This window comes from Jaculus jaculus, chromosome 2, assembly GCF_020740685.1.
Source record: "Jaculus jaculus isolate mJacJac1 chromosome 2, mJacJac1.mat.Y.cur, whole genome shotgun sequence".
Classification (NCBI taxonomy): Eukaryota; Metazoa; Chordata; class Mammalia; order Rodentia; family Dipodidae; genus Jaculus; species Jaculus jaculus.
The window spans coordinates 21,780,000-21,805,260 of NC_059103.1; the positions used below are offsets into that span (position 1 = coordinate 21,780,000).

The 25,261-nt window shown below is 41.6% G+C and overlaps 1 pseudogene; it reads right to left on the reverse strand.

Annotated features, from left to right (window-relative positions):
* The window catches only part of LOC101600653, a 41,577-nt pseudogene extending 24,877 nt beyond the window's left edge, over positions 1 to 16,700 (reverse strand).
* Between the last annotated feature and the right edge of the window lie 8,561 nt (positions 16,701 to 25,261).

A 25,261-nucleotide genomic window follows, 5' to 3' on the forward strand; every position in this document is an offset into this window, starting at 1 on the left:
GGAGCCTTTGGGAGGTAGCATTTTTTTTTTTTAGAGGTAGTTGTGTCACTGGGGAGGGACCTGCAGGTTTATTAGTCCAGCCCTACTGAGTGTGCACAATTGGGCGTGTGCTAGCTCACTGACTCTTGCTGCTACCTCCCAGCAGATGTGACAAGATGTGATGCTTCTGCTCCTGTCGTGCTTTCACTCTTGTGGTGAAACCTCATGTGTCGCTTTGGGTCAGTTGTTTGGTCCCAGGAACAAGGAGGGAACCGCTACAATGGGGAACAGAGAGACATTTTCTTTTTTTTTAAAGTATTTTTTTCTAGTTTATTTTTGTTTATTTATTTGAGAGTAACACACACACACACACACAGAGAGAGAGAGAGAGAGAGAGAGAGAGAGAGAGAGAGAGAGAGAGAGAGAGAATGTGCTCTCCAGAGCCTCCAGCCACTGCAAACGAACTCCAGACATGTGCACCCCTTTGTGCATCTGGCTAACTTGGGTCCTGGGCAATTGAGCCTAGAACAGGGTCCTTAGGCTTCACAGGCAAGCACTTAGCCACTAAGCCATCTCTCCAGCCCCAGAGAGACATTCTCATCCATGGTATAGCTACTGGTAAGACGCCATGTCCTGCAAGCAACCTTGTGAGAAATAACAACGAAGACACGAAAGTAGAGGTAAGTTGGGAGGAGAAAGGAGGTCAGCAGGAATAAGAAGAGAACAAGTGAGAGTAACGGGGTAAACATGATCAAAATATTCTGCATAGAAATGGAGAGATGGCTTAGCAGTTAAGGCACTTGTCTGCATAGCCTAAGAATCTAGGTTCAAATCCCCAGGACCCACGTAAGTCAGATGCACAAGGGGGCACATGCCTCTGGAGTTTGTTTGTGGTGGTTGGAGGCCCTGGGTCACCCATTCTCCCTCTCTTTCTCTCTATTTGCCTCTGTGTCTTTCTCCCTCTCTCTAATAAACATATAAAATGAAATAACTTTAAAAAAGACATGCTATATGTGTGTATGAAAATGCCACAATAAAATTCATTAGTATATATAATTTATATTCAATGAACCAAAACTACGAAACTTTAGATATTTCACAGAGAGATGTCTAGTGAGAACTGAAGGAAGTAGACATGCCCAACAGAGCCCACAAGTACACACACTGGTGGCACCTGGAGGGGAAAGGTTGTCCCAAGAGTGGCAGAGTCTGGACCCAGGAAGCTTCTAGCTCTAGGGAGCTCATGGCAGTCATTAAGGTGAGGAATGTAGGAAGCTAACCCCCACAAGAAATTCTATGCAATATCACAGAGTTGACCACACACTCATATCTGTCACCCTCATAATTCTTTATACCATTAGCTGAGGCGAGCGATTAGGATAAAGGTGCAGAGGTGCCCACATGTGGATGCAGTGGACGGACACTCCCCAGGCTGCCCTACATGAAAACCTGAAAAGCATTTAGATAAAGATTCAATTTCTGAAAGACAAATTTGGTTCTGATATAGCTTTTCAGATTGCACACACACAAGTGACCTTGCCTCTGGCCTGCTCAGAGGTGAGTAAATGCGCTTTTCCACAGATCGCTCCTCTCTCCCGTGGAACCATAATGGGGTGAGGTTCGGAACCAAATTGCCTGGGCTTGAAGTTGTAACAGCTGCTATTAACCAAACCAGCTACAATGTACTCTTTTTGCAAATGATGGCTTATAAAAAAGAAAATTCTCCCTGAACGAAACTCCAGTCTGCTCCTTGGTATGTACATATCAAATGTCTGTTGCCCAAATTAATCGATATAAATGGTCTCTGTAATTAGAAAACAGCAGCTCTGGGAAGCACACCACCCAGGTACTCCAGAGGAGGGTATAAGGCCAGGACTGTGGGATTCAGAGATAGATCACACATCCTCCCAGATCCCACTGCCTCCTGGGCAAGAGGTCTGATGTGGGAGGCAGCACCAGAGGCTCACGCTGTAGTACCAGAGACTGTCTCAGTGCTCAACTATCCCTAGTACCTTTAACCTCTCTACCGCTAAATGCTGGTAAGAGCTTCTAGGAATCTGTTAGTTTGAGAAGCACTCCCAAATTTCCCAGATAATTATATATGGGATGGGCTCCCCTTGGCTCAGAGATTCCTAACAATATCAGTGTCTGGAGTGTCCACAAGGCTGATGAACATTTTATCTGCTTGGCTACCTTCAAATAGGGAATGCTTCATGGGTTCCCCTGGATGTAAAACAAATACATGAATATCAAGGATAGACCATACCTACACTCGTAAAATCACAATGCCTGTATTTAATCATAAACACTGCCTTGAGAGCCGAGGTGGTGTACATCACTAGGTTAGTACATGTCAGACCTTCCATATAGTCACCTGAAGAGGTTGAGCTTGTCCCTCGAGTATTTACTCCTTATAGAGAGTACTAAAGAGAGCAACTTGCACCTGTGTTAGGGCAGACTTCTTTAACTATCTACTTGGGTTAAGTTCTAGTAGAAAAAGTCAACGGGAAGTAGGCCTTCTTGTTTTGTATTGGTGTTTATTTTTACTGATCCAGTTTATTCGAATGAGAATTTTCCATTGTATGTCCTATATGCATGTGCTAATAATGTTTGTGTGTGCTTGTGATGAATGTATGCAGGTGTATGTGCGTCTGTGTGTGCGTGCATGTGAAGGCATATTCAGAGGAAAATGGCTCATCAGACAGCATCCCATCCCGACGATAGGCAGGAGAAGGAAGAGATGGCAACATCTCTCGGCTCTCCCACAATGGGTTGTTTTACCTTTCAGTCTTCTTCTTTCTTACCTTCTGTGCCAGGAATTTCTGAAACTGGGCTTCATGCCTCCAGGGCCATGGCCCCTCAGCTCACTGGTGGACGCTGCACAAGGAAAGGCAGCACTTGTGCTCCAGCATCTGCCGCTACCGTCCTTAGAGTCCTGTCCACCTCGTCCCTTTGGCTGCGCCATCCAGCTTCAGCCAGGCCCCTGCCACTGCCCCAGACCAGCCACCTCTCCCATGGACAACAGCTCACTTCTGTTTTGTCTTTCCCCAGAGGTGTCATTTTCTAACTTTTACCCTTTTATTACGATTTTTTTTTTTTTTTTAGCAATGGTTAAAGAGCCTCAGGGATCAATGATCATGTAAGAAACACCAATTCAATTTGCATATATAATGGGTAGCCATCTTTAAAATGAAGTGGTTCTTGGTGGTAGATCTAGCATCAGAGCCATAGATATGGGTTTGATTGGGAATGTGGGCAGAGGAATTAGAACTGACTGCGTTACACAACAGCAATTCTACAATTCCTTTTATCACCCTAGCCATTGTTTTCATCTCTCTCTCTCTCTCTATCTCTCCATGTTTATGTGTGTGTGTGTGTGTGTGTTACTGGGGCTCAGGCTCAGTGCCTCATGGCTACTAGGCAAGCAATCTAACATCTTGAAATACTACATAATAATCTTTGCAAAGGTCTGACAGGGCTGGAGAGATGTGTTAGTGGTTAAGGCACTTGTCTGCGAAGCTCAAGGATCCAGGTTTGACTACCTAGAGCCCATGTAAGCCACACACACAAGGTCACACATGTGCACAAGGTGGCACATGCATCTGGAGTTTGATTGCAGCAGCTAGGGGCCCTGGCAAGCCAATTCGCTCTCTGTCTCTCTCAAAATAAATAAATCAATCTAAAAAAGGTCTGACAGGCATATTATCCACAGTAGGCCATGGAAAGCAGAGTGAGATGATCCCCATTAAACATCCAGGCCCTGGCCTGATGCAAATTCAGCATGTGATGGACTCTGCCACTTTTATAATTATGAGTTTTGCAAAAAGTTGTGGACGTTGTATCATGGAGTGATCTTTATGTCCAATCCTAGAATTTCAGGTAAAAAAAGCAAAAGGAGACCAGTAAACAATGTTATCACAGGAAGGACTTTTGCACAGCCAAGAGAACAGGTAAAAGAGTTCAAAGATACCCTACTGAGTAGGAGCAAACATTCACAGAGCAAACAGCAGGTAAAGGCTTTATACCCAAAATGCATAAAGGACTCTTAACAGCTCAAAACCACAAATAACCAGAGTTACATACTAGGCAAAGAACCGTAACAGATAATTCTCAACAAAGACACACTACCAGCCAGTGGGAATATGAAAAGGTGGTCCACGTGGCCAGCCATTAGGGTAATGCAAATGACAAGAACTTATTGCTTCATACCTCTTAGGGTGGCTTTAATTGTAAAAAGAAAGGAAAAACAAAACAAATGTTGGGAGGATGTGGGGGAAAGGGGAGCTCTTAGGCTGTGTTGGTAGGAATGTAAAATAGCACAACCTATATGGAAAACTGTGTACTTTCTTCAAAATGCTGACATCAGGGGCTGGAGAGATGGCTTAGCTATTAAGGCATTTGCCTGCAAAGCCAAAGGATCCTGATTCGATTCCCCAGGACTCACTCAAGCCAGATGCATAAGTGGGCGCATGCATCTGGAGTTCATTTGCAGTGGTTGGAGACCCTGGTGCACCCATTCTCTCTCTCTCTCTCTCTCTCTCTTTCTCTCTCTCAAATAAATAATATATATTTAAATATACTGACATCAGAAACACCATGTGAACCATATGTCACCTCTTGTAAGCATGTGTCAAAAGAGTTTGAAACCATATACATAAAGCAGTATCATTTGTTACAGCCGTGAGAGTGAGCAGACCTACATGTTCATTAACTTCTAAACACTGTGCCACCTGATTACACTGGGACATCATTCAACCTTAAAAATGAAAGAAATTGCTGTCCTGAGACCACATAGTGAATTCCAGGTCAGCATGAGCTAGAGTGAGACCCTACCTCGAAAATAGAAACAAAAAACAAAAACAAAAAAAAAAAAAAAAGAAAAGAAAAGAAAGAAAGAAATCACAATACTTGAGACATGTTGCATGAATCTGGAGACAATTTTACTAAATGAAGTAAGCCAGGCATAGGAAGATAAATTTCACATGTTCTCACTTGTAAGTGGAAACTAGAACAGAGGATACGGTGATCAAAAAAAGAAAAGAAAAACACGGTAGAGTGATTATTGCCAGTACTGGAGACAATGGGATGGGGAGATGCTGATGAAAACCGGTGACATTTCAGTGAGACAGGAGAAACACCATGATGGATATCTATGGTAGTTGGCCATAAGACAATCTCCTTATGTAAGCAATAGATGAAGCATTTTTTCTTTATTAAGAAGCCCCATTCTCAACCTTGATGTCTTGGACACAGATATTAACACATAATTTTTTTTAAATTTTTTTTATTTATTTGAGAGTGACAGACACAGAGAGAAAGACAGATAGAGGGAGAGAGAGAGAATGGGCGCGCCAGGGCTTCCAGCCTCTGCAAACGAACTCCAGACGCGTGCGCCCCCTTGTGCATCTGGCTAACGTGGGACCTGGGGAACCGAGCCTCGAACCGGGGTCCTTAGGCTTCACAGGCAGGCACTTAACCACTAAGCCATCTCTCCAGCCCTAACACATAAATTTTTCACCTTGTTAATTATTGAAAATATGCTGTTTCCCCACCACCTTGCAATCTCTATCTATCTTCTGTGTAATCTATTTACCTATCTATTTCAATAGTTTTAGAATATCAACATGGACACAAATGTGATGCAACAGAAAGTCTTTCCATAGATGTGTGTGCATTTTCATGTGTGTGCAGGTGTGTAGATGTGTCTATGGGCACACATGCATGTGTAGGCCATGGGACAAAGGCGGGTGTCATTCTTCAGGCATTGTGCACCTTTTTTGAGACAGGGTCTGTTATTGGTCTAAAACTCATCAAGTAGGTTAAACTGGCTGACCACCAAACCTCAGGGATTTGCTTGTCTGCTAGGACGATAAGAATGTATAGCCACATCCAACATTTTTAAATTAATTAAGCAATTAATAATTGTGTTTGTGTGTGGGTGTATGTGTGCCATGGCACATACATGGAGTTCAGAGGACAAAACCTCAAGATATATGTGCTTTTATTTTTCCTTCCTTGAGACAAGGTATCTTGCTGCTGCTAATGAACAAAAGCCGGTATAGCTGAGCTAAGAGCTACGGATTCCCCAGGCATCACCTCCCACCATTGTCTTCCCATTGGGATTACAGATGCACACACCACTCTGTGTCCTGCTTTACAAGGGTACTGGGGAGAATTGAACTCAGAAAGACAAGCTTTGCAAGCAACTGCCCTTGACCTCTGAGCCTTTTTCACACAGGTTCAGGTCCTCATCCTTGCAAGGCAAGCACTTTACTAATTGAATTATCTCCCCAGCTCTAAAACTAGAGAGTTCTAAACTCATGACCATTCAGATTAAGATTGTGGTAAAAGACAAGCCTCTATGTTGGGCCATTCACGTTCTTCCTCCTGTCCTTGAAAGTTGTCTTGGCCAGACCTCAGGTCCTAATGTGTAGGATTAGGAACCCTGTTCACACGATTATTGGAAGGTTATGTGAAATGGTGTCTCTGCAATTTTGATGCGTTACCTGACACAGAGATCATTGTACCAATCTTCCTTTTTGCTCCTTGCCTTCTCCTTTCTCTTCTTCCTCCTCTTCTCTTCCTGTTATTATTATATTATTTCCTCCCACAGTCACATGAAGACTCTGAAACATGACAACATGAATGAAGTTCAACCTGAGAATGAAGTTCAACCTGAGATAAGCCAAATTATGTAATTTATGAATTATTGTCTACATTGTAATATTAAGAACTTTTCCTTTCTTTGTGACTCCAAGACTTCAAGTCTATCTCTTTTCGAGTGAGCATCACATGCAAGCAAGTATTCCACATATGAACAGCGAGGAGGACGTGTCAGGATCCTTCCCTGATCTATGGTAGAAGACCAACAACTAAAAATTCTTATGTTTTCTAAGGTTAGGAGACATTGAAATAAACAAACCCATCACTTTTATTGTCAATATTAACACAAAACACTTATCTGGGCTGGAGAGATGGCATAGCTGTTAAGCGCTTGCCTGTGAAGCCTATGGACCCTGGTTCGAGGCTCGGTTCCCCAGGTCCCACGTTAGCCAGATGCACAAGGGGGCGCTCTCGTCTGGAGTTCGTTTGCAGTGGCTGGAAGCCCTGGCGCGCCCATTCTCTCTCTCATTCTCTATCTGCCTCTTTCTCTCTCTGTCACTCTCAAATAATCAAATAAATAAATAAATCTTTAAAAAAAAAACACTTGTCTGCTTGGAAGATTGTGTTAAAAGCAACCCCTGATAACCTTTGAAAAGTTTTTGCCAAATACATTTTTGGGTGTCTCCGTCAGTTTGGACTACTTTGGCTACCCCAGACTGGGAAATTAGTGCATGATAGCAGTTTTGTCATCATGCTTCAAGAGACTGGGAACTCTAACGTGAAGGCAGCAAAAGACTGGTGTCTGGGGACAGCTGCTTTCTGCAGTCTTGCACTACAGCCTTCTGTGAGGGGACATACCCATCGCCTCTTTGCTAAGAACACTGATCCCATTCTTGAGAGCTGTCCCTCTGACATTTCACCTCATAGTATCAACATGCTGGGATTTGATTTCAACGTGTAGATTTTGAGTGACACAGTGTTCAGCAAAGGACAGTGTTTGGAAAGTTCATCTAAACTAGTCCTTCCATTCTGGAGCCATATGAAATTCTGTTTATAAGTATGTACCCCAGGCTGGCTTAAATGGGGCGAACAGCACATAACTGAAATGCCATGGTCAGAAATAGTTACTAGACTTGATATTTTTCTTTTTCTTTTTTTTCTTCTAATCTGTGAAGTGCTTGGTAGGGCACTGTTAACATTATAGTGATGAGATGCCTATGAATGGCTTGAAAATTTTTGTCATGGCTGGGGAGATGACTCCATCAATAAAGTACTTGCCACACAAACACAAGGACCTGAGTTCATATTCCGGAATCCACATTAAAAAAAAAAAAATAGCAGGTGTGGCATCATGTGCCTGCAATCCTAGCACTGTGAAGGAGGCAAGAAGATCCCAGAACTACCTGGCTGGTTACTCTATTTGCATAAGTGAGCTCAAGGTTCACTGAGAGACCCAGTATAAAATAAAATAAAAATAAGGTGGAGGACTGGAGAGATGGTTTAGCAGTTAAGGCACTTGTCTGTAAGGTCTAGGGACCCAGTTTAGATTATCCAGTACCCACGTAAACTGAGATGCCCAAGATGGAGCATGTGTCTGGAGTTCAATGGTAGTGGCTAGAGATCCTGGAACACCCACTCTCTTTGTCTCTCTGTTTCTGTTTTTCTCTCTCTCTTTCTCTTTCTTGGTCTCTCTCAAATATATATGTGGTATAAAGCAACAGTGACAGCATTCAGGGAAACCTGTTATTCCTTTCACACAGCACCTGGTTGGAAGTATAAAAATCTAAAGGAAAAATGAAGATTCAAATACTAATCTAAGATGTTTTTGCTGAGATCCTTGGAGGTTCACCAAGTTCATCACAGCTGTTATCACTTTCGGAGACACAATTTTGTCCTTTAGCCAGGTCTCCCCTGCAGAATTTATCTTGGAAATTAGATACTAGAGAATGCACATTTAACATCACAAAGTAATTTAAACAAAAGTGGATGCAAATGCAGAAAAATAATCTGGTAATTATGTGCTTAATGTATTGGATGAAATCATATTTCCATTGTCAGTTGAAAACAGAGATCATTGGAAGCGGAGTTAAATTATATATTTTATGTTTGAAAAAGGGATGTTCAAGACCAAATATGAGGAAAGCATGTTTGATATGCATGCCACCAAACACATCACTCCTACACGGCCATCTAATGAGGATGTTTTTGGTATTAGCATTGGTGGGTGGTTGGTGTTTACAAGGTTTTCATGATCTGCCTCTTTTGTCTCTTTGGAACCAAGAGGAGCAAGGAATATGGCCAATGAGACAATCCATTCTTCTACTATTTTTTTTTTAAATTGTAACATTGACAAGTTATTTTATATCTATCTATCTACCTATCTATCTATCTATACAATCTCTCACACCATAGGACAAGTGGAAGATTGGAACCCACATGAAGGTGGAAGAGATGGATCAGCAGTTAAGGCACTTGCCTGTGAAGCGTAATGACTGGAATTCGATTCCCTAGTACCCAAGTACAGCCAGATGCACAAAGTGGCACATGCATCTGGAGTTCATTTGTAGTAGCTAAAGGCCCTGACATACCTATTCTCTCTCTCTCTCTCTTCTCTCTCTCTCTCTCTCCTTGAAAATAAAGAAACATTTAAAAAGATAAAAGAAGCCCCATGATAATATGGTTATGTGGCTTTCTAGAGAATGTCTCTCTTTGGGACTTTTGTGTCTTTTCTGTGTCTAGGATAGTCTCTGACTTTTTTTTTCTTGGCCACCACTGTATTTTATTAAAAAAAAAACTCAGAAAAAATTATTGTTTGTAATTATAGATTTGTCCCTTTGAGACTGTTTCACATCTTTTTCCAGGAACATTTGCATATATTTAGGATTCCAGAACATTCCTACCCATGAATCACGAGTCATTCACTAAGACCAAACACAATCAAGGCTGTTCCCAGGTAAGAATGAACACAAACCGTAAAGTTTCACATGTGAACATCCCACAGTCACCGAGATGAGTTCCTTCCCTCCCAGGCACACGAGCCAGATGGATGCAGAATGGGCCCCATTAACCAGATGTTGCCTGGGTACCAAAAGCACCACCAAGGAAAGTTAGAATTGTGTGAGTGGTGAGGGAGAAGTTTAACTGGCCTGCAAAGGCGTTTACATCCCATTCTGTCTAATGTGCTTAGAATATAACAAGATCACTTCCTCATCGAAAGCTCTTTGTCTGTCCTCAGGAAGACAAATGGGTGCTATTATGCTGTGCTGAGCAGCTTCTCCTGTTGGCTCCAAGGAGCTGATTCTCTCGGGAAGAGTTGATGCAGAAGCTATGGACCCATTTATAGGAGAACCCACTCAGTTCTTAGTCTAAACTCCACATCTGCACATTCCAAAATGAAGTTAATCACACCAAATTTTTCTGGTTTTCTTTACAAGTTATTACACAAAGCTGGAGCAATGTTCAGAATTTAAAAATTCACATGCCAGTTGTACCTGTAATCTCACCATTCAGAAAGTAAAAAAGAAAACAGGAAGATCTCAAGTTCAAGGCCAGTCTAGGCAATTTAGGGAGACCTTCTTTGTCTCAAAACTAAACTTGAGTAGTAGTAATAGTAATAATAATGATAATAATAATAGAATGGCTGAAATACCTCAGTAGTGGAGTGCTTGCTTGGTATTGGCAAGGCTGCAGGTCTCAATACTCATTTTCATACACACACACACACACACACACACACACACACACACACACATCATGAACCATGATTTCTTTGTCATCAATTTGTCCAAAAATGCCCCAAGCTATCATATGTATGTCTTGCACCTGAATCTGTTTCTCACTCCTGTCTTCTAGTGACACCTGTGGTTTTCGTATATGTATAGAATCAAATCATTTGCAAATAGGAATATGAAGGGTTCAGGAATATTCAGCTGTTAAACCATGAGAATGACATGTTCTGAGTGATATTAAGCAGAAGTGCCCAGGTATGAGGCAAAGTTAAAAAAAAAAAAGAGAGAGAGAGAGAGAACAAATGAACAACAACAATAAAAAACAGAAGTCCTCCAGGAAGACAAAGTAAAGCTTTGCAAACGTGCCCTTGCTCTTCCTAGCGCGAGCTGATGTGCAGCAGGATGGAGATGGAAGAGGCGGTGGGATTCTGACAGGCACACCCACAGAGTGGCCCAGGCTGCGGGGTGGGAGTCTGGTGAGGCCAGGACCTTCTTCCAGCCACACCAGATGTCCAGAAAACAACCTCTTTAGAACCACGGGAAGTCTGTGTTACTACTGTGACGAAGCAAATCTTTTCATTCTGAGAAAGCCGTGGCCACAGGCACCTGCTCTTTTCTGAAGAGCCCCAAAGTATCCCGATAAGACCATATAATTCTCATGGTGGCTGAGGATGAACACCTTCAAACCTAGAGCTAGTCATTCCGGTGCTGAAATATAAACGTGCAGAAGGGACCAAAGAGCAATCGATCTCTGAGGCAAACTGGTAGGGGAGTAAAGAAAGAAGGAGCGTATGCATATGTGAGGAGCAGTTAATGGAGAGAGGTGTGTGTGTAGGGAACAGGTAATGGAGGGTGTGTGTGTGTGTGTGTGTGTGTGTGTGTGTGTGTGTGCGTGTGTTGTATGTGTCTATGTGAGCACGAGCATGTGCACATGTGTACAGGAATAGGTAACAGAGAAGGCTGTGTGAGTGTCCACTCTTGGAGACTCACGTACTGCATACACACATATGATGCACTTACTACACACAACCTGACACTCACACATACACGTTTCAATAAACGCTCTGGAAAATACTGTCAATGAAGTGAACTAAACAAAGGACAGCCCTCAAATAGTTTAATATGCATGCTTACAGTCATTTTGGAGATCATCACATCTATGAAAGGAGAACAAGTTGTCACATACAGCTCTCAAGGGGCTAGAGAGATGACTTAGCATTTAAGGCACTTGCCTGCAAAGCCAAAGGACTAAGGTTCGATTCCCCAGGACCCACATAAGGCAGATGCACAAGGGGGCACATGTGTCTGGAGTTTGTTTGCAGTGGCTAAAGACCCTGGAACACCCATTCTCTCTGTATCTCTCTCTCTCTTCTCTCTCTCTCTCTCTCTCTCTCTCTCTCAATAAATAAATAAATATTTTTTAAAAGTTCTTAGAATCCTCAGCCCATGCTCTTCCAGATGATTTCCACATTCTGTATCTTCTATACTATATATACACAGGTTTCATGGCATGCATTCTATTGCATGGGAGAATGTGCCAAAACAGAAACTTCAGTGGTTTGAGGAAATTAGAAGGGAACCACAGCTCTGGATAGCAGAATTTACCCAAGTATTTCATATTCCATAATTTACCTTTGACCATGGGGCTCACAACATGAAGAAGTTTGGGCATTTTCATAACATGGGGTGTCACACTGGTTTCCTATGTATGGTCATAGGCAAGTGCCACCAACTGACTGCCTTGAGGCATTTTTTTTTTTTTTAATGAATCTGAAGCTGAGACTTCAAGATCAACCAGGACAGGTGGTTTCCTCCAATATCTTAAGGGAAGGTGTGCTATGGACACTCTCTTCTAGTCTCCTCTCTCTCTCTCTCTCTCTCTCTCTCTCTCTCTCCCTTTCTCTCTCCTCCTGGGCAATATCTGTTCAGTGGTAGTGCCCCCCCCCCCACCAACCAACAATCTCATTTTACCAGTGCACTTAGAGCTCCTGTCTAAGTGATGTCACATTCTAAAATACTGGGGTTAGAATTTCCATGCATGCTTTAAGGGGGACACCATTCAAGTCAGGAGAGTTTGGGTGAATCAGTTTTTCCTCTCTGTCATAAATCCCCAAGAGAAACAAGAGGAAAGATATGGTGGCTCGGCAGATATCTTGGTTGGTCAGGTGCTTACCATGCAAGCATGAAGACCTGAGTATGAATTCCCAGCTTCTATATAAAATAATCCCTGAACTGAGGAGGCAGAAATAGGAAAATATCTCTGAGGAAATCTGAGTGACTAGTCATATTAGTGAGTTCTAGGCTCAGTGAGAGACCTTATCTTTAAAAGTGAGGAAGACAGGGCTGGAGAGATGACTTAGCAGTTAAGGCATTTGCCAGCAAAGCCAAAGGATCCCAGTTTGACACTCCAGGGCCCACCTAAGCCAGATGCACAAGGCGGTGCATGCATATGGAGTTCATTTGCAGTAACTAGGGGCCCTGGTGTTCCCATTCTCCCTCTCTCTCTCTCTCTTTCTCTCTCTCTCTCCCCCTCTCTCTCCCTCTCCCTCTGTGTGTGTGTGTGTCTTTCTCTCTTTCAAATAATGAAATAAATAAACTATATTTTTTAAAAAGTGAGGAAGACACCCAATGTCAACCTCTGGCCTCCACACACAAGCACACATGGGTAATAAGGACATGCATAACACACACATACAAACACACACACACACAAAATAAAATGAAGGAAGACAGGTTTGATCTGGTGAGTTTCTGTTCATAGGCTCTTGACTCCATTGTCTCCAGGCCTGTGTCTGGTGAAGCTGAACATCTGAGCAGGGTACACATGGTGGACCAAAGTGGTTCACCTCATGCTGAACCAGAGGTAGAGAGAACAAGACAGGAAGGAATCAGAAATACCCTCTTCAGACCCATGCGCTTCCACTTCATCTTCCCCAATTTCCACAGACTCCCAGTATCCATTTATTTAGGAGTCCATTAATGCGCTAGGTGTTTATTGAATCAACCTCATTCTGATCCAGTCACTTCCCAAAAGCTTCCCATCCAAACATAGCACTGGGGACCATTTCTTCCACACATTTATCTGGAAGGAGGTACATTTCACATCCAAACCCCAACAGAGATATGTAAACTCTAGTAATTTCAAATTGACTAAAATTGGCTAGTTTTAAATGGGGGCACCATAACTGGGTGCACTACACAATTTATTCTATTTCATTTAATCTATTTTCTCTTAAGACTAAAGTGTTCTCCACTGTAAAGGTGCACAGTGATAAGCAATGGTAGAGTTTAGTGGCAAGCATGGCATCTTACCTGGTTGGAGGATGGAGAACATTGCCAAAGCAAGTCAGCTATGAGAAAGAAGGTCATGTGGCTGTGTTGACCAGCTCAAAACCCATGGGAGACCAGTCAGGGTGATTTGTTGTGAACACAAAAGAAGCAAGTCAGGATGTCTGCAAGTTTTGTTCCTCAGGTACCAAGAAATAAGTAATTTGCTATTGATTTACCCACTAGACAAAGCATGTTGTTACCTCAGACTCCACAGTACCAAGAACCTTGAGGAGAGAGTTTGCAACAGAAGTGATAATGTGTGGCTTGGAGGGAGGTATGTGAGCATTTCCTTGAATCTCAGATTTTTATCTTCCTCATAAAATAACCACTTTGATTATCCTTTAGGGCCAAATTATAATTTAGCCATTTTATTGATGATTTTTTTTTGTTTGCTTCAAGGGGCAACTCATTTATGAAATTCTCTCCTTGATCTATGAGAGTCCCTGGGCTTTGAGGCACACAATCACTTATATATTCTGACTATACCTAAAATGAGTGATAGCATAGGCTAGGAAAATTTGGGTTCTCCTTTAGCTATTCTCCAGTCTTAGGAAAAAGATGGAAGACAGAAATATACAATTCTCTAAGGCATTCCTGTTCCACTTCTTGAAGCCTTGTAGCTTGGTTATTTCACTTAATAAAATCATCTTTGCTGTAAACTACTTTGACATGAGCTTCTTTCACTCTTTTTAACAAATATGTTATTTATTTATTTATTTGCAAGACAATGAGAATGGGTGCACCAAGGACCATTAACATTGTAAACGAACTCCAGAAGCATGTGCCACCTTGTGCAATTGGCTTTAAGTGGCTACTGGGGAATCAAACCTGAGTCCTCAGGCTAAGCCATCTCTCCAGTACACTTCTCTCATTCTTAATTTGACTTTTTCTGGGATACACGGTGGAAAAAAAATAACTATTTACATAAGGGCACCATGACAGAACAAAGAAATGATTCCACCCTGGTTTAGATTGGCAAACAGATAATTTTATTGGAATAACTTTATAGGAGCATGGGTGAAGGTTACTCACAGGAGCACAAGTGACTTAAAGGCAGTGACATCACTGTCCACCCCACCTCGCCATGGGTGGGGGTTCTCAAGAGCTGTGTCAGTGGAATTCACTACACACCTGTAGGCAGCTCCACTGGTGAGTCTCCTCTCTTCAGGAATTATTACTCATTATATAACCCAGAGTAAGGACCTTGTGAGGTTAAGCTTCCTGAGTCTCTAATGCTTCTGCTTCCTTCTTCCCTTGTGGAGGGGTTGTTTCATCTTGGAGGAAATAGCTACACAATGTTCACAAAGAAGCCATTGATGAATAAAATATGCCTAAAATAGAAAATTTAACTTCAAATGGCATATTTTATTAAATGTATTTAAATAACTGCATGATTTCATAAGAACACTTTTAAAAATATTAATTAATTAATTTATTTATTTGTGAGCAGAAAGATACAGATGGAGAAAGAGAGATAGTATGGGCACTCATATAAATGCACTTCAGATGCATGCACCACTTTGTGCATCTAGCTTTATGTGTGTGCATACTTGGGAATTGAATCCAGTCTGTCAGGCATTGAAAGCGAGCCTCTTTAACTGCCTAGCCATGATTTCAGCCTCTATTTAATTTTTTAAATAAAACTGAACAAAACAAAATTCCATACAAATGAAATAATTTGCCTACCATGCTTCTCCCATTGTATCAAATATTATTTTATTCTGAGATGTTGAGTTATCAAGTACAGCTACTTTGTCCCATCACTGGATAGGCTGCTTTTGTAAAGAAATTTCCTGCATTTGATTAGCTTTTGATGGTAGCAAAAACTTTGAGGAGGCAATGTGTCACACAAAATTTCTTTAAGGGTAAAAGCAAATGGAACATTATAAGGCAAGACACTACCCTTGGACTTGATTTCCCTATTTCATTTCTTATAAATTTTTAGAGAACCAAAAAATATAATTACTTCTACTGTCAACAGCCAAATCTAGGGTCTATGATGCATTTTTTAACTGATTGATTTGATGGTAAGAAAGGAAATTTTGATGTGAAACAAAACTATATATTTGGACTTGCATGTATTAACTCTTTTAAACATTAAACTTGGCCAAATATTAAGACCATCATTTTAAAGATGGGAAGCACAGGAGTGATAATGGTGGAGGAGCTTGAACAGGTTGGCATGGTTAGTGAGAATCAAAGAATCAAGTTTTTTTTAAATTTATTTATTTATTTTTTTTTACTTGACAGAGAGGGAGAAACAGGCAAATAGAGAGAGAAAGAGAATGGGTGCACCAGGGCCTTCAGCCATTGTAAATGAACTCCAAATGTATGCAACACCTTGTGCATCTGGCTAATGTGGGTCCTGGGGAATTGTACCTGGGTCCTTTGGCTTTGCAGGCAAGCAATTTAACTACTAATCCAGTTCTCTAGCCCAAGAATCAAGTTTTGAACTAATTATCTTGGTTCGATGCAAATGTTATTTCCACTCTTCTGTGTTGCTTCTCCAAATGGAATGCCCTTCAATATTGTACAATATATAGAAAATTAAACATTAGAAACTATTTTGAAATCAATGATTTGTTTTGATGTGGTTGCCCCAGTTATGCAGAGGTCTTTTCTTATAAGGCTGTGTATCATGTTTACATAATGGTCCCATTTTGAGACACTCTACTGACATGACTTCAATTCTTCACATTGCTTCCACTTAAAGGTCATCTTCAAGATCATCACCAGAATCACCATTATTGTCTCCACCACCTCCATCACATCACCATGGATACCATGACTGCCACCATCACCATCATGACTGCCATCAGCTCTATCACACACCCTACATCATCCTTATTACCATCACCACTTCCACCACCACCATTGGCGCCACCAACATGTCACCACTTAGCCCAACATCACCATTCTCTCCATTACCACTGACACCATCATCACTATTGGCATCATCACCACATCACACATCATTGTCAGCAGCATCATCAACAACGTCACCACTGAAACCACCACTACTAACATCACCACCACCACTGCCGCCTCATCCAAGGTCATGTTGTTACCAGTTTCCTCACCAACATCCTCCCCAACCATCCAAAACTCTCATCCACAGCAATGCCAGCTTTACCATCATCCATCTCACTATCACCAGCTCCATCACTTCCACCAACGTCCTAATACCCAAGATAGCTCTCCGGCACCATTTTATCCTGATGGACACAGACTCCTGAACACATGGAACCCAGTGGGCAGCAGTACAGAGCTCTCACCGATTATTCTGCCACTTGCTCCACCAGGGTACCAACAATTGAAAGAACAGGCTAGCTCCCACACAGCATGTGTCTGATTCACACAATGCCTACTTGCAATGAAAATTCCTCGAGGACTACCTTAACTTCTTCTAGGTTTTCAGAGTTCTATTTCCAGCTCTACCTCTCTTCTCACTGTGGAGACTACCCTCCTATCTCCCCAACCTGACACCTTGTTCTGAGACTGGCAACTGCACAAGGCAACTGATTTTCATGAACTATACCTTGTGTGGCTCAGTTTGGAAAGCAAGAGGTAAATTCAGTCTTCCATTGGCTCACAGTGCCAACCTGCTGGGGAAGGGTTTACAGTTCTAAAGAAAAACAAAATAAGTCAAAAGTTGTTCCTGACTGTGTTTACTCTCTAAAGTTGAGGTGTCTTTCAAAAGGAATTTGCCCAGACAGACGAATTCTGGCATAACATAATGAAATATCAGAAAATGGAGAGATCTGGAAAGCAAAGCCAACATCCTCTCATACCTGAATGCATGTTTGCCAAAATCTCATTTACACATGGACAGCTGGTATCCTGTAGGAGAATCTGAGTTAAGGTGTTCATCTCTTACACTCATTGTCTTCTGACTGCAGCAACACACACACACACACACACACACACACACACACACACACACACACACATCTATTTTATGTATTATGAGTTTCAAAGGTCAGGAGCTTATCAAGTACAGGCAGACAGACCCTCTGTTCCTGGGCTCTGAAGCTCACCATCCACAGGGATGTACCAGCAGCAGATATTTTAAGGCAATGTGTGCTAAATTATCTTACATGTGACAGTTGAATCTCTTGGAGTATCCTGATGCAATGGTGACTTTCTGGTGGACTCAAGATCTAACCTGCCCCTTGGCTCCTGGGAACTGTTATTTTCTACCTCCTACCACTGTAATTTCAGTCAAATAAACAATGAAGTCAGAGCTGTCTGAAGGGTTCATTTGCCCAGTGTTACCTTTGCTTCGTGAGGAATAAAACACTATGCTCTGTGTGTGCCAAAGACGAGACGAAGTGATGTGTTGTTTGCCTGCTGCATGTGAGAACTCACTCTTCAGAAACGGGTGCTGCGGCATGCCTCACGCAGCCAGATCACACTCAAGGCCGAGCCAGACATTATTAACATTAGGGGAAGACAATGCGTAGCGACCGCAGACAGTATCTCCAGCCTGGGCTAGATAAAGACACTTAATTATGCCCTCGGATATTTATTACCCCAAAGTGTCTAAATAAAATGTAGCTCTTAAACTATTACCCAAGTAAGCCCAATGATTTTAACTGGTTCTTTTTACTTTGTATTGATAATCTGTAAAGAAAAAACATACACAAGCACAATTTCTCAAAACACAACCGATACCAACAAACATAATTTCTAAATGTGGAGAACATCTTGAAAACTAATGAGGAACTCATGTTCTCAGCCAATGTGACCTTCATGAGGGGATGGCTTTTAAAGTACTCACCATTGACAAGATAAAACTTTGCTGGTTTCTCCTTTTTTTTTTTTTTTTTGTTGTTGTTACAAAAATTAAATGGTCTGTCCGCTAAAGAAGTCAGTATTAAAATCCTTTTATGTGCTTGCATAAAAGATTAACCTTAACAAATAAAAACCAAGCTGCGAATCATTTATCCTTGCTTATCTCTTTGATGACTGTATATTAATTAAGATGTGAATTACTGCTTGAAATTAAAGGGTTCCGGGGATCCAAAAAGAATTAAAAATGAATGCTTGTAGAAGGAGACAATGAGGAAGGCGATTCGAGAAGCAATTGAAAAATTAATGTTTACCTTTAATGTTTTACTTTGCGATTTTCCTTAAAAGAAAATCTATATAAATTTATATTGTTTGCTCTCTACTGTTCTCTGAGAGTTGGAAAGCAGCTGTTCTAACCACATCGGTGTCTGAATGGCTGCATGGCAAGACTCAATAATCCGTCTCAGCCCAGGTTAAGTGATGGAATTCATTTAAATGCCCCAGAAGTAATCATCCACAAAGAGTACATTATTTCTCTTTTATGAATTTTCAAACCTAATACTGATGGGTGGCATGCAATTAAGCCTGATCAATATGTAATTTAGGTGGGCTGACATGTTTTCAAATTCTCAGAATATAGATTCTTTCAATATTGCAAGAGCTTAGTGAAATACTTGGCTCTTATAAAATAGCGAAGGCAGCTTAGTACAGTACAGGCGGAGGGGGGGGGGATAGCGAGTTTAGGCAGAGTAATTATATTTGGAGATTTAATTTTTGAGCAGAAAACCATAATTGGGAAATCAAGAGCATGGTTCATCCTCATTCCTTCTCTCTCACTCTCTCTCTCTCTCTCTCTTTTTCTCTACGCCCCCCTCTCCCTATTTCTTATGTTCTCTGTTCTAAACACAAAATAAGAGAAAAGATTATCTACAAGATTTTATAACCTACCAGCTGAATAATTTTCATGTGCAAATCCATATCAAGGATCATAATGCACACATTCATTTTATTACTCTGGATCAAAGTAAGTCCCAAACTAAAATAAAATCATAAATAAATGAAAGAACCCACCCAGCCCCAGTGGAGGGGTGGGATTACATAATGACCCTTTGTGTTAAGCTAATAAACAAGGGAAACTACATCTGCTGGTGACCTCTGAGGTGAAGGGTGATGCTCCCTCCTATTACTAATTAGCCCGCTGTCACCCACACAATAAGAATTACACTTGAGTTCCTATGATTTGACAGGATTCAATTTTAAATTTCATGCCTGAGGTCCTAAAGTGCTCTCTCACCCTTTTCATTTGCATATTATCCTCCAGACGCAAATACAAACAAGGCTCTATGTGTCAGGACACTGGGCCTCCCAGCATGAGCAAACCTTTGCTTCCTAACCAATCTGCTGCCCAGGTCATTGTAGCTATCTATGAGCTTTGCCCTGTGGACAGAAAGCTTTACCTGGGTTTATTTGATGCCCATCAATCTTCTCGAGCCTGTCATAAGTTGCTGGAAGTGGGGGTCCTTGTGATGGAGAAACCGCTTCTCCGCTGTCTCCTTATGGAAATGGAACCCACCACCAAGCCTCCTGGCTCCTCATGCTGAAATTGCCCAAGGCTGGGACAACTGGATGGGACCCTTTTTCAGGAAGGGGCAGGGGAAGTGCTTCTGGAATTCTCTGTGAATCTAATATTTTAAAGAAGAGTTGGCCACAACACGTACACTCCCCAAGATGCTCCAGTTCTCACATTAGCATTCATTTCAGTATTTAAGTCCTTTACTCTCGAAAACCCTTAGCCACTCCCATGGATGAGTCAGTGGCCATTATGACATATTAGAAGGGGATTGTCACCCTTGTACTTCATTTATGCCAACTTTCTGGCTGGAGATTTGAGAGAGCAAAGCCACGACTTGATGCGTGTGTAAGTGAAAAAAGGAACCCTCTATGATGCATCCCCGGCACCTTCATTACTTCTTTTTTCCTTAAAACACAAACTTGTGATCAGGGAAGTGTCATTTAGAAGGGTCTGAAGTGGCTTGGTGGGAAAGCCATTCTCGGCACTGTTTCCTGGTCACTGGGACAGAAATGACGAAGGGGTCTGTCCATTACCACTTCAATACAGAGCTCGATAGCAGGAGGAAATTGATGGCGTGCCGTGGCATCGCATCGGGGAAACTTATGATGCGGACAATAGCACTTTCAATAAAAGGGCTCTTGATTTTCTACGTGTCAAACTGTTTTAATATTGGGGCATTTCTAGGTCAATGAAGGGTTAATGTAGCATCATAAATCATATCTAAACAAGAGGCCTAAGCTCACTGTGTGTAAAGGGTAGACTGTTAAGGTCAAAAAAACAAAACAAAAAAAAAAAAAGCAAGAGAGAGAGAAAGAATATTACAAAATGCAAGTATCTAAAGCAAGGTGGAAGTCGCATTTCCCTCACTGCCCCCAACCACATTTTCACATAGCATACTAAGGAGAGTGAATAATAGGGGAATTAGAAATTAATGATTCTCTGCTATGTAAATGGCAGTTAAAGGGTAAGGATGCTGCAGGCTTGGTCTGGAAACCCATCTCCATTCACCGGGTAGAAACTCAGGATGTAGGCCAAAGGGATAATAAGCTCCCTATATGTGCTGCAGCTCCCCATCTTCTGTCCAACGTGGCCTCAAAATGCATATGCAGCCCTGACACCTCCCTCATCTCGCTCCTCCCCCCCCCCACAGAATTCCAGAAATGAGAGTGTGGGGTTGTTTGTTATGCAAAAGGAAGACCCACTCCAAGGAGTGGGGCCACACGTCACAGCCCCGTGTGTGAGGTTGCAACCTGGCTCAGCAGCGCCCATCCATCACAGCTGCACATCACTGCTTGTGACGCGGGGACCTGGCCTCTTACTTGTAAGTTCTCCCCATCTACAAAACTCAAAGCGCTCTTCTTCCTGAGGGTGTCAATTGTTGAGACTTTAACCCATTAAAAAAGAAAGAGAAAGAAATCCCAGCACCACCATTACACATAAGTGCAATTAAAAAAGATGACAAATTCAATAAGATTGAATGTAAAACAGAAGGAATGTAATGAATGGACACTTTCCCCATTTTGTCTGTGTTTTGAGTATAAAATAGCTACATACATCACACCTTTCATAGGGATCGTTTTGAGGAAAGAGGAACAGCACACACAGCCAGAGGAAGAAGGTCCCTGCGGAGCCCCTGGGTTGCAGGATGTGTGAGTGGGTCTGTTCTGCCCATGAGGAGGGTGACCTATCTTCTGTTATGACGGCCCACCTCATCCACCCCCACGCATGTAAAACAAAACCTCAAGCAGGTCAGAACAAAACACTGTGAGAGCAATGTGAACTTGGGCACAATCTGTCACTTAAAATCTGCAACTCTGCAATATTTGGAGCGAGCGTGTGAAACAAATGTGTTTCTGGGAGGAAAGCTGCATTGACTGAGGCCTGCAAAGAGCAATTTTCTGTCTTTTAATGAAGGATGGAGAGAGGGCTTGATAAAGTACCCGTTCATTACAAGTTTGTGTGTGTGTGTGTGTGTGTGTGTCCGGATGGCCGGCAGAGAAAATGTGTGCGTGTTGATGAAAAGGTAATCTCCCAGTTCAATCTTCCTGGACAAGGCAGAATTGTTAAGAGCAATCTTATTTTATTGTGAATTCATTAGGACACTACTGAACAAAGAATTGACTGAAGAAGCAGTTTGGTGGCATTTATCTTCAGCTCACATGATACAAAATATTATCTCTGTCATGGAATTTTAGACTTCCATTCAACTGTACACATTAACATTAAGTTGCATATATCTAGGACACCCCATAAAGCATCAAATTAACTTGGCATCTGCTGTATCCCGGACATATGAAATGTACTTCACAGCTATAGAAATTTTTTTACTTTAGCATCATAATGTGATGGTAAATTATTTTACCCAGGAGCCTGGAAGATAGCTCAGTTGGTAAAGTGCTTGCTTCCCAAGTGTGAGGATCTGAGACCAATCCCCAGTACCTTTATAAAATGTTGGGTGTGGTGTGGAATGTGCTTGTAATCCCAGAGCTGGAAAGACAGAGACAGGCAGATCTCTGGGAGCCTGCTGGCTAGACAGTCTGGTATAATTAGTGAGCTCCAGGCTCATGAGAGACTCCATCTCAAAGCAAGTAGATGCCATGGACACCAAAGGACCCCATTTGCATGCCCAGACCATTTTATGATAGCTGAAGTTGCATCTTCCTAAAATACATCCCTAAGGGATGTGAGCCAATGGCCTAAGGTATATGAGCTCAGAAAATCAGAACTTCAGTTTGTGATGCCAATATGTATCAAGGGCTCTTATGTAGCTCAGAAGAGCATTTTACCAGCCCCCATCACTTCATTAATCCCTGACTACAGAAACTGCACGTGTTTGACTAAGGACATCGTGTTTGCTTAGCACATTCTTTGCATGCAGTCTCTAAAGGTGACATGTTCATATTTTAGCAGTAAAATTCCACAGAACATTGTTACCAGTTATTTTGCTGAAACAAAGGACCTGACCAGAAGCAACTTGGGGAAGGACAGAGTTTATTTTCACCTTCAGTTCCAGAAAGCAGAGTCTACCATGACAGGCATGGCATGGTGGAAGTAGCAAGCCTGAGTCACATCATGACATCAGCAGGGAGGAAGTAGAGGAAACCCAGAGAGCAGGGCCAGGCTATAACACCTTGACACAAGGCCAGCTCCCCAGGGGCATATATCCTCCGGGAAGGCTCTATCTCTTAGAAATTCGATGATTTTCTGTAACAGCGCCACCAGCTGAGCAATAAGCATTCAAACACATGAGCATTCAAGCCTCCAAAGCCAATATTATTTTACAATATTATTTGGCATTAAAAAAATAACCAATATCTTACCAAATTTTTGTCTGTCTGTCTGTATGTTTGTTTGCCACCACACCCTGCTGGGTTTTTTAATAACAAATATTTGAAAGGTAAAGGTGTATTGGACAAAATGTTAAAATGCAGGAAATGAACATAGTTAATTCAAAACTTGCACATCAAGTGTCATTATAGAAATTGACTTTTAAAAAAATATGTTATTTTATTTATTTCAGAGAGGTATGGAGAGAGAAAGGGAGAGAATGGCTGCACCAGGGCCTCTAGCCACTGCAAACAAAATCTAGATGCATGTGCCACCTTGTGCATCTGGTTTACGTGGGTCTTGGGGAATCGAACCTGAGTGCTTTGGCTTCACAGGCAAGCACCTTAACCATTAAGCAATCTATCCAGTCCTATAGAAATTGATTTAAGCACTGGAGGTGTGAAATTAGTGTCCACAAGTCAGTGAGTGAGCTGACTATAGGAAAAGACAGACAATGGATTCTGCTAGATGCCTGACAGCCACCATCTCCAGATCATGGGGGTTACGAGCAGTTTCCATAAAACTGAGTAACCTGCGATAAGATAAAAGTATAACTTGCATTAGATAAGTATTATTAACTTACTTCAATATCAGGAATAAAATGGAAAATCACCAATGTCCTAAGTGATTGCATTTAAAAAGTGTCAAACTAACCCATGGAAGACCAGAGCAATTTAGTCATGTAGATTCTGTTTGAAATTAACATCAAAAACTTGATGTTTGATTTCTGGACCAGTGCTAAGAGCTTGAGTTCCCACATAATCATATAGAGTAGCATGCTCCTTTAGTTTTATACAGAAGCAGGTTCTGAGCCCTGTGTAGTCACAGGGTACATTTGAAGATCATCAATTTCGTAAGAGATTGCATTTAAAAAGTGTCAAGCCAGTACCTGAAAGACCAGGGTAATTCAGCCACACAGATTCCTTTTGAAATTAACATTGAAATTTGAGGTTTGATGTTTGGACCAATGCATTAGTTCCCACGTAATCATACAGGGTAGGATGTTCCCTTGATTTTGTGTGATAATCTAAAAATGGAAGCAGGTTCTGAGCCCCATGTGGTCACAAAGCCTGGGCTACATAGTGAGCTTCTGTCTCAAATAAACAAAAAGAAGTTAACATCCCATTCCTTAGGACAAATATTGCTGTGAACATCAATGTGTTACCCCAACACTGAGGCTTTTTTGAAAGCTTATTTTGCCCATAATTTCTGCACTTTGAAGTTTCCAGTGCAATTTTGTTAGGTGTTATGACTCTTTGTAAAAACCCTTGAAATGGATAAGTATGACTAGTGTAATCTTAACTAAAGTTTTCTGGTTTTTCTTTTTTCTTTTTTTTTTTTTCTTTTTTTTGTTTTGTTTTGTTTTTTCAAGGCAAGGTCTCACTCTAGCTCTGGATGACCTGAAATTCACTGTGTATTCTCAGGGTAGCCTCGAACTTACTGTGATCCTCCTACCTCTGCCTTCCGAGTGCTGGGATTCAAGGCATATGCCAGCACACCCGGCTCAAATTTTCTGTTTTCAAAGGGAAGTGGTCCCTCTCTATATTCATACCTCTTTTAATGTGTTTTTCAGTGTGACTTCTGTTTCAACCACATAAAGTGACTGATAGCATACAGTTTTCAGAGAAGAGTCAGAGCATTTCCTAAATGAAATAATGAGATGTGTGAGCTTTTTTGTAATGTGTCCACTTTGAGGACAACAATATTTTTCTTTGCTGTAAATCTCATGGCATAGTTTATAGTAAAAGTTCTAAAATGTATTTTTTTGCTAGATTACTGAAACTTGATAATACCAGTGAACATAGCTGGAAAAAAAAAGGTGCTCCTTGGAAATAGAGGCACTACTCCCTGTTCCCCAGATGGCTTTCAAAACTTTCCTTGCTAAGTACACAAATGCATCAAGATTATGAATGTGCATGCACTTGTTTGT